Source organism: Mytilus edulis, chromosome 4 (genome assembly GCF_963676685.1).
Source record: "Mytilus edulis chromosome 4, xbMytEdul2.2, whole genome shotgun sequence".
NCBI lineage: Eukaryota > Metazoa > Mollusca > Bivalvia > Mytilida > Mytilidae > Mytilus > Mytilus edulis.
In genome coordinates this window covers 44952962-44966159 of record NC_092347.1, presented here as the reverse complement: position 1 = coordinate 44966159, position 13198 = coordinate 44952962, and the positions used below count along the sequence as shown (strand labels likewise).

Here is a 13198-nt window from a genome sequence, read left to right as displayed (position 1 = left end):
ATCATCAAAATTTGCATTTTTTTTGGCAGATCGTAGTGCAATCGTGGCCTAGTGGGACTGCGGTATTACTTCTATAAATTTAACACTGAACTTAAAAGAAGGCTGAAAATGTTTAATCAAATGGATATACGACAGTTTTGGCTGAACACCTTCTAGTCTTTTAATCTTCTAACCATTTTGCATATATTTAATTCAAAATCAAAAATGTATCGCGCTGACAAAATTGATACCCGAAACATTAATAATGGGGGGTCGGAGGTGTCTGAAATCCCGAGCTTAAAAACATGAAATCCTGAGGTCCGGAAAATTCGAAAAAATAATTCCAGGATCCCGAAAGGATCAATCCCGAAATCCCCAGCTTAAAAATACTCGATCCCGACGTCCTTAAAAAGCCCCCCCCCCTTAATTAATATAAAAATCCTAATAGGCAATACTATTAATGAATGGTAAAGTAAAAGGGGAGAGTTTTCTCAAAATTAAGGATTGAGGTCAACTGAAAAATAAATATCAAATAGATAAGTTAAACACTGTTGTTTAAAACAATATAAATAGTAGAAAATAAAATAATATAATATAATAAATTTTTGAAACGTAAAATCAAATTCACTGAGAGGGCTTACATATGCTTTGCCGGTTGCCCAATCTATTTGAATAAAATTCGACTTTTAAAATAAACTAAAATCAAACTTCCTGAATTGATAAATGGAAGATGATTTTTCCTACTTTTTACTTAGATTTGAACATAAACTTCCACAACGAAAGCCGTCAAAAGGATGCCAAAAAATATAATGAAAGTCAACTCACCTTTGGTTACCACTCTGCTTTCTTTGTATTGAAGTAAGTTTAAATTTAGTCTCAATTTAAGCTTGAAGTATTTTTTTTAAATTGTGTTGAAAGGTTGGCTTTGATCCGTTTATTCGTTCATGTTGCAATATTCTTCAACATAAAACTTACATTTTTGAAACAGTTTATGACTGATATGATAAGATGCAATCTCATACATGTATGCATGCATTATCTACGCTACATTTAGTTCAATGACGTAATTTCAATGATGATATAATTTTGAAATTTGAAAACTCTACAGAGCAGACAACTTTGAATTTAAAACACATTTGAAACAATTTTTATCAATTCATGCATTCTATGTGCACTTAATTTCAAATTCAAAAGAGTACTAAAGTAAGAAATACTTCTTCAGTTCTAATTTACTTCTCAACGTGACAAAAAATAAAGTATATAAAGTGCTATACCGTCACAAAACCAAATTGCCCCGAGTACCCTTCTAACATAAGTACAAAATGAAGCTGTTGAAATCTTCCAAGTTCTTTTCTAATTTCACATTATACACTTCCTTCAACATAGGTCAATGAATTTAAATTGACACAAAATGTTCACAGTGTATATCAACAGATGAAGCGATCAATGGAAAAAGTAAAATCTGCGGAAACATCGCCTTGCAAATGAGCAAATAAGTATACAATATAAGGACAATGTCAGAAAAACATCAACTTTTTTGTATGAGGCTGAGAAACTGGTCAAGGGCGAATTTAAGCATGGACACAATTAGGGTACTCCTCATTACAGAATCATGAATAATTTGGAGACCCATTGGTGGCCTTTGGCTGTTTCTACTCTTTGGTCGGGTTGTTGTCTCTTTGTCACATTGCCCATTTCTACTCTCAACTTTATACAGAAGGAGTACCGGTATATGTGACGATAAAACATTATTCTGTTAAATCGAGACACCGCAAAGTTGATTTGAAATTACGAATTTAATTTTTGTCTGAACTTCTATGAATTTTGTCTCAACATTCTGTGATAAAAGTCATAATAAAGTCTGAATAGTTTTTAAAAAAAACCAATAAAACGCACCCTTGTTCTCTTGATTTATTGATTGGTTGATTTGTGTTAAACGCCACTTTTAGCAATTGTGCAATCCCATAGTGTTCAGTTTTTTATGGTGGAGGAAGGCGGTGTTTCCGATTGAACCACCGACCATTGAAAATCCTTATATTATCAAGCGCATCTGCCATGAGCAGGATTCGAACTCACAACCGCAGTGCTGAGAGACTAGTGATACAGTTGTTCGTCTGCTTAGACAATTTCGGCCACTGATGCAAATTTTTTGTCGATTTGAAGACTTATAATATATGTAAAAATATATTTGACAGTTTCTGACACATTTATGTAATCAAAAGCATTGAAAATCTATGACGTAAGGAAAACAGTTGTATGTTAAAATTTGCAAAAATACGTTGATTATTTCTAAGAAAACAGTTGGATTTTTTAATTTTACAACAAAATATTGTGGTATATTTGATGTTCTTGTTTGACTTTTAACGAAATGTTTAGACCCGCTTAAATTGTTACTTAGTAACAATTTTTCCCTTCCGTATGGTCATAACATTTATGAGTGTCCGACTTCCTAGTTAATTTCTACAAGACATTTAGGGATTAAATAATGCAATATTGACTGCTGCACCCAAATTTTGGACGTTTTTACCTTTTATGTTGTTTATAACTGTCATTCATGTGAGAGATTAATAGTTACCAAAGGTACCAGGATTATAATTTAGTACGTCAGACGCGTGTTTCGTCTACATAACACTCATCAGTGACACTTTTGGTCACCGTACGGTTTTCAACAATGAGCAAAAAACATACCGCACAGTCAGCTATAAAATTTGTTTGCACATGCGTACATGTATATTGACTACTGCAGATTAATGAATTTTATCAAATTGGCATGCATTTAATGTATTTCATTAACTTAAAACATTTCCAAACTCTAAAATGATGCACATGTTGTTACTTATTCATTTAGTATGACTGTATGTGTTGCAATTCGAAATTTACATATTTGACATAGATACGACAACCGTTTATGCTGGCTGTTCAAAACTCCTCCCTCTGCAAAATCACATTGCCAGTCGTTTGCTTGTGTACAAACAAAAACTAGAGGCTCTTAATTAAGAATTTTATATATTTTATTATTTAATTCACCTGTGCACTTTATTGTTGGAGCACGTGTTATCATGAGTTAAAAGTTGTATTGAGCAATGCAACTGCTTACGGAATAACACGTGATGTGCAGTTAGCCAATCAGAATAAAATATTATAATGAAACATACATCTAATGTAATTATGAGCATGTATCGCTCACCTTGGTCTATATGCATATCAAACAAAGAAAACAGATCATCAGATGGATTCATGACAAAATTGTGTTTTGGTAATGATGATGTGTTTGGAGATCTTACTTTACTGAACATTCTTGCTACTTACAATTTTGTCTATCTATAACTAACTTGGCCCTTTAGTTCCAGAGGAAAATATTTTGTAAAAACTAATGAAAATTGTAAAAAAAGACTATAAAGGGCAATAACTCTTAAGAGGTCAACTGACCATTTTGGTTATGTTCACTTATTTGTAGATCTTACTTTGCTGAACATTAATGCAGTTTACAGTTTATCTCTATCTATAATAGTATTCAAGATAATAACCAAAAAAACGGCAAAATTTCCTTAAAAATTACCAATTGGGGGGCAGCAACACAACAACCAGTTGTCAAATTCATCTGAAAATGTCAGGGCAGATAGATATTGACTTGATAAACAATTCAAACCTTGTCAGATCTGCTCTAAATGCTTTGGTTTCAAAGTTATAAGCCAAAATCTACATTTTACCCAAATGTTCTATTTACAGCCATGGTGGCCATCTTGGTTGGTTGGCCGGGTCATCAGACACATTTTTTAAACTAGATATCCTAATTATGATTGAGGCTAAGTTTGGTTAAGTTTGGCCCAGTAGTTTCAGAGGAGAAGATTTTTGTAAAAGATTACAAAAATTTACGAAAAATTGGTAAAAATGACTACAAAGGGCAATAACTTCTTCATGGGTCAACTGACCATTTTGGTCATGTTGACTTATTTGTAGATCTTACTTAGCTGAACATTATTGCTGTTTACAGTTTTTCTCTATCTATAAAAATATTCAAGGTAATAACCAAAAACAGCAAAATTTCCTTAAAATTACCAATTCAGGGGAAGCAACCCAACAATCGGTTGTCCGATTCATTTCAAAATTTCACTGCAGATAGATTTTCACTTGATAAACAACTTTACCACATGTCGGATTTGCTCAAAATGCTTTGGTTTCAGAGTTATAAGCCAAAATCTACATTTTACCCCTATGTTCCATGGCGGCCATCTTGGTTGGTTGGCCGGGTCACGCCACACATTTTTTCAACTACATACCCCAATGATGATTGTGGCCAAGTTTGGTTTAATTTGGCCCAGTAGTTTCAGCGGAGAAGATTTTTGCAAAAGTTAACGACGGACGACGACGACGGACGACGACGGACGCAGGACGAAAATGATGAGAAAATAAAATTGAGAATGGAAATGGGGAATGTGTCAAAGAGACAACAACCCGACCATAGAAAAAACAACAGCAGAAGGTCACTAACAGGTCTTCAATGTAGCGAGACATTCCCGCACCCGGAGGCTCCTTCAGCTGGCCCCTAAACAAATATATACTAGTTCAGTGATAATGAACGCCATACTAATTTCCGAATTGTACACAAGAAACTAAAATTAAAAAAATACAAGAAAGGCCAGAGGCTCCTGACTTGGGACAGGCGCAAAAATGCGGCGGGGTTAAACATGTTTATGAGATCTCAACCCTCCCCCTATACCTCTAGCCAATGTAGAAAAGTAAATGCATAACAATACGCACATTTAAAATTCAATTCAAGAGAAGTCCGAGTCTGATGTCAGAAGATGTAACCAAAGAAAATAAACAAAATGACAATAATACATAAATAACAGCAGTTAACTGAAGCTCACTTGGCCCTTTAAGTATGCATTTAGGATTATGTAAAAAAAATACAAAAAATATGTTACGATATTTGTAATAAAAACTAATCTAATAATGAAAATATTAAACTAATGATTTACTTACCTACTAGAAAACGTCTTTTTACATTATTTCTGACACTTATTTACAATTTATCGCAGCACGTAATAAGTATAATATCTGTCTTTTAAATTTTATATATAATTATAGCTCACCCTTAATCTTTTCAAATGTACAACGCCATAAAACCTAAGATTTCGACTGAAAAATTTCTGAACAACTATAATCGTTGCTCTCAGCGGATCGTAAGTTTAGTTTATTTACATGTACAATTAAAAGTAAAAAATTTCGTTTATTCGTACGTTTCAAATTTCTTTTCATTGGTCGGTTCGGGTCAAATTTTTTAAATAACCAAAAGTATACATTCATATAAATGAATTACAACCTTATTATTCAATCTTTAAAGATTGAGCGTTGATATTGTTTTTGAAATTTTTAACGATTTTTCTTACTGATTTTTTTAAATTGCACCTTTTGACATGTTTGAATATGTATTGATCTTGAGTGAACTTTATTTGAAACGTATTTGAAGATATTTCACACATGAAGCTAGGCTTTTTTATTTTCGGATTAAAATCTTTTTTATTATTATTATTGTGTTTAATTTAGACAGGAAAAAAGTTGAAGAGAAAACGTTATCATAATTATCATTATCATAATTTATACACAACTTCATAGTTTTTTAGACTGACTATATATATTTTTTCCTTTTGTCGGTTTAATTTTTGGTCATAGTGTTGTCGGATGTTTAGCAACACGTCTTTAAAGGGTCAATATGTGGTATATTTGAATGCTAAATTTCTTTCCTCATTCAGTACACCATAAATTACCAGTAATTAAAAATTTCACGGACGTTTTTTTTTCCAAAAATCCTCTTTTACATGACCTACCGATTATATGTATTGTTAATTTATTCCTCGTCCTAAACATGTATGAGATATCTGCTACTGGACATAAAGCAACCCATAATCAATTAATCATAACACTTAAATGAATACATCTTATATATAATAATAAAAAAGTAAGAATGTATGGCCAGGTTTACGGCGTGAAAACGTTATCTTAGAAAATATCGACAATTTTCACTTTACTTTTCAAGTCCTAATGACTTACATTTATCGCTATATAAAAACACATGAATCAGACGAAAACATTATATACAACCTCTGAAAGCAAAATGCACAAAGGCAGAACACTAAATTGTTCATAAATAGTAAAGTAGATGGAGAAAGAGTTCATTTTTTCCCCAAATCATATATAAAAAAACTGTCAGGTTAAAAAAAATACCATATTAATAACATCTCTGTTTCAAATAATCTTATTATAATACTAGAACACACCCGTGATATCGCGGATCCGTGACTGAATTAAAGTATATAACAATGCGTAAGCCTCATTTTAGTATTGGTATTGTCATCTGATAAAGTCATGCCGATTATAAGATACACTCTTTTCTCTGCTTTCAAATTTTTTCTGTTTGAATCCGTCGACCTGGATTGGTATATTAACTATTTGGAAAACAAAAGGGCATGGAATGGAGTATTTTTAATCAACAGCATTGTCCTTTATTATTTATAAGTTGAATTCTTTGATTCGATGTTTTACGTCATGCCCGCTATCAAATTGAAAACTGTACCTATACGCCTTATTTCAAGTCCAGATTTTTAGTATTCGTATTGTTATTTTAGAAAGTCTTACTAATTGAAATACAGTGACTACAATAGGGAACAATTTGACAATGCTTGAATTTAGTAGTGTTAACCCCGTGATTATGACCCGTGTTTTTAGCAAAATCCTAAATACACCGTTTGGTGGTGCGCCTGTCAGATGCGGAACGTACAGATAAGGTAATAGGTAACAGGTGAATATACTATTGGTGTCGGTATCGGATTCGACCCGAAACTTGTTAATTATTGGCAATATTAATTATGTGGAAAACAAAAGGGTCTGGAGTGGTGTAATTTTTAATCTACACCATTGTCCTATATTAGCTATATATAAAGTTGAATTCTTTGATTTGTTGTTTTTACCCGATGACGGCTGACAAATTTGACCTCGTTATTTTAGTATTATAGAAGTGTAAAAAACACAAAAAAGAAATTCTTAATAACTCAACTTTTTAAACGTACAGTAGATAAACTTAAGTGTAGTATTCATTTATAATTTGATAAGTGAAAGACGATTTTTCTACTTTTTCCCTTTAGATTTGAACATAAAAGTCGACAACAAAAAAGCATCTACTCATAAAGCTGAATTGCTGAACGTCAACTCATCTTTGGTAACCATTCTGCTTTCGTTGTATTGAAATAAGTATAGATTTTGTCTCAATTTAAGCTTGAATTTTTTTTTTTAAATTGTGTTGAAAGGTTGAATATCTTTATTCGTTTATTCATTTATGGTGCAGTACTCTTCCACATAGAATTAACTGTTTCAAACAGTTTATGACTTATATCATTAAATGTAATATCATACATGTATTAGCATTTGTAACGGTGCATTTAGTTCTGTGATGCAATTTCAATGATTGTATAACTTTTAAAACTTGAAAACTCTACAGAGCAGACAATTTTTAATCTAAAACATATTTCAAACAATTTTTATCAAGTTATGCAGTGTATATGTGCACTTAATTTCAACTTCAAAAAAGTACTAAAGTAAGAAATTCTTCATCAGTTCTTGTGTACTTGTCAACTCAACAAAAAATAAGGTGAATAAGTTATAACGTCAAAAAATCAAATTGCACCGAGTACCCACATTGCACCTTTCTAACAAAAATACAAAATGTAGCAGTTGAAATCTTACAAGTTTTTCTCTGAGACTTAACAGTTTTTATCCTGCAATTGGGTGTCTTATTATGTATTTATATACATTTATCGCTATTTTGTGCACTTTTTCTTTGATCTTTTTTTGTGATAATTTTTCATATCATGCTACTTGCTTGAGATGGAAAATTATCGCTAAAAACTAAGTAGACACGTGGCGTTGCTAATGAAATTGACATGAAATTGACAACGTCGTCATAGGTAAAATAGCGATAAACTATAAATACAGCCCTATTACAAGACTGTATCTGTATACTATACAGATATCGATTTAAAGCTCCGCCCACTGCCGGACTACGTTTGTGTATTGCTGTTGACAAGTGTTGTATGAACCTGCATGACTTCAGAATGTATATTGCAGTCGCATTCCAATGACGTATTGCTTGACCTTATGCGAACTATTCTGATTTTTTTCAAGCATTTCTAGAGCAATTAGAATTAACCCCATCTTCTGTTAATAGACAAACATGACAAGCAGGTTTAACTCCATTTTCTACGGCACCAATCATCGAGTTCAAAACTTGAATATGTTACATGTGTTACACAAAATCAACAATGAAATAGGGGATGTCAATTTCAGAATGTTGAGTGAATGTAAAGTTCAGTTCAAAATTCTGAAGCGTAGTACAACTCATACACTTTTGTTTCAAATCGGAATTTTTTTTGGTTATTTATTTTTACAGTTGAAATTAGGTGTTATGATAGCATAGATAATTATTGAGCGATGTTTTATTGTTGACCATTCGAAATTCGTTTAGCGAAACAGTTTTCAACTGAGTGTGATTTTAATGTTACTTCGCGGGCCTCCAGGAATTTTAAATCGAAACTAAATGCAATTAATGTGATTTTTTCTGTCTCTCAAAGCACAAAAAAATACAGAATTATTTGCAGGATAAAGACACTTAAACAGTTTATTGTCTATGTACTCTAATGATTTGACATTATACATGTCTTTCAACATAGGTTAATAAATTTAAATTTACACAAAATGTTCACAATGTATATCAACAGATGAAGCGATCACTGGAAAAAATCAAATCTGCGAAAACGTCACCTTGCCACGATTACAAAATGTCATCTTTAAAAATGCGTAAATAAATATACAATATAAGGTCAATGTCAAAAAAAAAAAAACTTTTTTTCATTAGACTGAGAAACCGGCGGAGGACATTTGAGCGTATTGATAGGACATCCTGAACCCTTCTACCGAGCCCTTCCCCAGTTTTGTGCCGAATACAAATTATTTGTTTATGTATTTAGCCGGGGTCAGCTAAAGCCCGCTTTTCATTGACCAATTGGTAGCCTTTGGCTGTTTTCTACCTTGGTCAGGTTGTTGTCTCTTTGACACATTCCCCATTTCTATTCTAAATTTTAAACATTTATACGAGTATATATGTAACGATAAAACATTATTCTGTTAAATCGAGACACTGCAAAGTCACTAGATTTGGAATGAGAATTTTTTTGTCTAAACTTGTAGGAATTTTGTCTCAACATTCTGTTATACATAAGTATTAATTATGTGGTATCTCGAATAGAAGTGGTCAGTTTTTAATAGAGGAGGAAGCCGGCCATGATATCCGGTTGAACCACCGAGCATTGACAATCCTTAGTAACAAGCACACCTGCCATGCGCAGGATTCGAACTCACAAACCCAAGTTTTACACAGTAGTGATTCAGTTGTTCAATTAATTACTAGACAATTTGGCTACTGATGTCCCTTTTTGTCTATTATTTTTTGAAGACTTAGGCATATAATATATTTGACAGCTTCTGACACATTTATGTAATCAAAAGCATTGTAAATCTATGACGTAAGGAAAACAGAACTTTGTATGTTAAAATTTGGCAAAAGTACGTTTATTATTTCTAGTTATAAAGAAAACGGTTGGATTTTTTAAAGGAGTAGGTTCAGTAAGACCCCTTTTTGGCCCCAAAATATAGCAGTTTTACAAAATTGTTAAAATGTAAACCTTTAGTTATTTATTGTACAGTAGAATGGTTCTGCTACATAAATATGGGCTGATTTTGACAATACAATGCACATATATCCGGTACTAGCACCATTAAGTCATGCTAAATTACTGAAATCCTCATAATTCTAGAATTTTAGTTAAATTTTAGACGGTTTTCGTGTAAAACGAAAGTGGCAGCATTCGTGCACGTGTTCATCCTTAATATTGAAATGTAAGTTGTATTTGATGATAATACATAACATATATAAAGATTGAGGATGAACACGGATGCCGCATCCGTGTTCATCCTCAATCTTTATATATGTTATGTATTTTCATTCACTTTCATTTTTACCAAAAACCATCTGAAAAGTGACATTTTTCGGCATATTAGGTAGATTTTTCATATTTGAGCTTGAATCGGATCGTTTTTAATGACTAAATCTGTTAAAATCTTTCACATAAACTAATTAATTCAAATAAAATAGACACTTAAGTGTTTAAAAAGTGGTCAAAATCTTTCGTCAGATGAACCTGAAATTTGAGGCCAAAATCGGTCCTTACCGGACCTACTCCTTTTACAACAGAATATTGTGGTATATTTAATATTCTTGTTTGACTTTAAACGAAATGTTAAGACCAGTTCAAAAGTTTACAATCATATAAACGAATTACAACCTTATTATTCAATCTTTAAAGATTGAATGTTGATATTGTCTTTGAAATTTCGGACGATTTTTCTTTACCTTTTATGTTCTTCTGTTTTGCCCATCTATTGTTGTTTATATGATGTCTATGCTACTGTCATACGTGTGAGAGGTTTTAGACAAGTATGAAATGTACCTTATTTCTACATAAAAGAATACATCAGGAAACTAAAATATACAGTGAAACCTGGCCCAACCGAATCCTGCATAAACCGAAAACCTGTATAAACCAAACATGTTCTTAAGCACCATCATATCAAATTGTATTCAAATATGCACCCGATAAAACCGAACATCGACCAAAATCGAACAAAATCTAAGTCCAGAAGAGGTTCGGTTTAGCCATGTTTCATTGTAGTTGTTTTCCATTCGTTTAATGTGTTTGAGTTGATTTTTTTCCATCTGCTAAGACTTTCCGTTTTGAATTTTCCTCGTAAATCGGCATTTTTGTTATTTTGATATTTTTAAACTATTATTTTATCTTCATATAGGAGATTAAGAACAATGCAAATAAAACAATCTCAGAACTGAAAGCCAAGAAGCATTTCTTAAAAAAGTATGATGAATAAGATACCTGAAAACAGATGTACAATAACCCTTACAAATCGTTAATATAAAAAAAAAGAAGATGTGGTATTACAGCCAAAAAGACATCTCTTCACTATAGAGACCAATTGACATACAAATTAACGACTTACGGTCAACGTATGGTCTTCAGCAATAAGCAAAAACCTATACCGCAGAGTCAGCTATAAAAGGCCTCTAAAATGTAACACATTTCAAACGAGAGAAAACTAACGGCCTAGTTTATGTACAAAACAAGCCCCCCCCCCCCCTCATCCCCCCAATTTTTTTTCTTTTTTCAGGAAAACAGGTGCTCCAATAGGTTGTTAACGAATTGCTATTGGAAAAGAATATTTTACTTCACGGTGTAAATCAAAATAGCATTGCAAATTAATTCGAAATTATTCAGAAGATATTACTAGTATTAAGTATTGATTTCGCATACTAAACTTGATTTACTCTTGCTGCTATATACTCAATCATGTTTCAAAGTTAGTATGCAGCCTTTAAATCTGGTGAAATAAAACGAGCATGTGTGCCTGCATTGTCTAACTAAACACAAACGCTTTCATCGCGGCATGTCAAAGAAATATTGGTACATTTAGGAGTATGTAAAAATAGTGATCCGGCGAAAAATTTGTTACGATATTTGTAATAAAAACTAATCTTATAATGAAAATACTAATATTGCTTACTTACCTACTAGAAAACGTCTTTTTAAATAATTTTTTGACACTATATTTACAATATCGCTACATGTAATAAGTATAATATATCTGTCTTCAATATATATAGTATAGCTGACACCTAACCTTTCCAAATGTACAACGCCATAAAACTTTTAAAGATTTCAACTGCAAAATTTCTTTACAACTATAATCGTTGCTTTCAGCGGATCGTAGGTTTAGTTTATTTACATGTACAATTAAAAGTTAAAAAAAAATGCGTTCATTCGTACCTTTCAAATTTCTTTTCATTGGTCGATTCGGGTCAATTTTTTTAAATAACCAAAAGTTTACAATCATATAAACGAATTACAACCTTAAAGATTAAATGTTGATATTGTCTTTGAAATTTCTGACGATTTTTCTTCCTGTTTTTTTTTTAAATTGCACCTTTTGACATGTTTGAATATCATGTATTGATCTTGCGTGAACCTTTTCCTGTATAACGTATTTTTAGATCCATCACACAAGAAGTTAGACTAAAATTAAAATCTTTTTATTTTCTTTAAAAAAAATTATTAACTTTATGTTTAATTCAGACAAGAAAAAAAGTTGAAGCGAAAATGAAATCCTATCATTATCATAAGTTATACATAACTTCATAGTTTTTTAAACTGCGTATTGTTTTTCTTTTGTCGGTTTAATTTTTGGTCATAGTGTTGTTGAACGTTTAGCAACAAGACTTTGAAGAGTCGATATTTTATATGGAACATGTTGCAATGCTAATATACCCTCATTTACCAGTTATTAAAAATTTCCCCGTCGTTTATTCTAGAAGTCATCTTTTACATGACCTACCTATTATATGTATAATTGTTATTATTTTTCCTCGTCCTGAACATGTATGAGATATTTGCTACGGGACGCAAAGTAACCGATAATCAATTAATCATAACACTAAATGAATACATATAATATATATATTAAAAATAGTAAGAATGTATGCTCAGATTTATGACATGAAAACGTTATCGTAGTAAATATCGACAATTTTTACTTTACTTAAAAGTCCTAATGACTTACATTTTTCGCTATATAAAAACACATGGCGCGGACGAAAAAATTACATACAACCTCTAAAAGCAAAATGCAGAAAGGCAGAAAACTAAATTATTCATGAATAAAAAAGCAGGTGGGGAAAGAGTTCATTTTTCTCCCAAGTTATATAAAAAAACTGTCAGGTTAAAAAAAAAATACCACATAATGGCATCTCTGTTTCAAACAATCTTGAGTGTAAAAAACTAAAAGAAATAAATCAACTTTTTAAACGTACAGTAGATAGTGTTCATCTAAAAATATGATAAGGGAAAGATGACTTTCCAACTAAATTATTTTCTCTTTTTTCTTATTTGAAAACAAACTCATAATGATGCAAAATAAAACAATTTACGTTAACTCACCTTTTAGCTTCCACACTGCTCTTGCTTATGAATGACAACAGTTACTACCCGTAAGAGCAGAAGACGATATGTGTATTCAAGGATGCCCAAATAGTTTCACATTC

At 31.8% G+C, this 13198-nt stretch overlaps 1 protein-coding gene across 2 annotated transcripts in view; it reads right to left on the bottom strand.

The window, feature by feature from the left end:
- LOC139519785 (chitin synthase chs-2-like) overlaps window positions 1-11875 on the bottom strand; it is an 82570-nt gene extending 70695 nt beyond the window's left edge. Inside the window, exon 1 of one of the 2 annotated variants that reach the window (XM_071312048.1) lies at window positions 11669-11875. The gene's annotated coding sequence lies outside the window, so the exon portion shown is untranslated. Of the gene's footprint in view, window positions 1-804; window positions 989-11668 lie in introns of those variants that run through there. The other variant, XM_071312047.1, reaches the window with a different exon arrangement.
- Between the last annotated feature and the right edge of the window lie 1323 nt (window positions 11876-13198).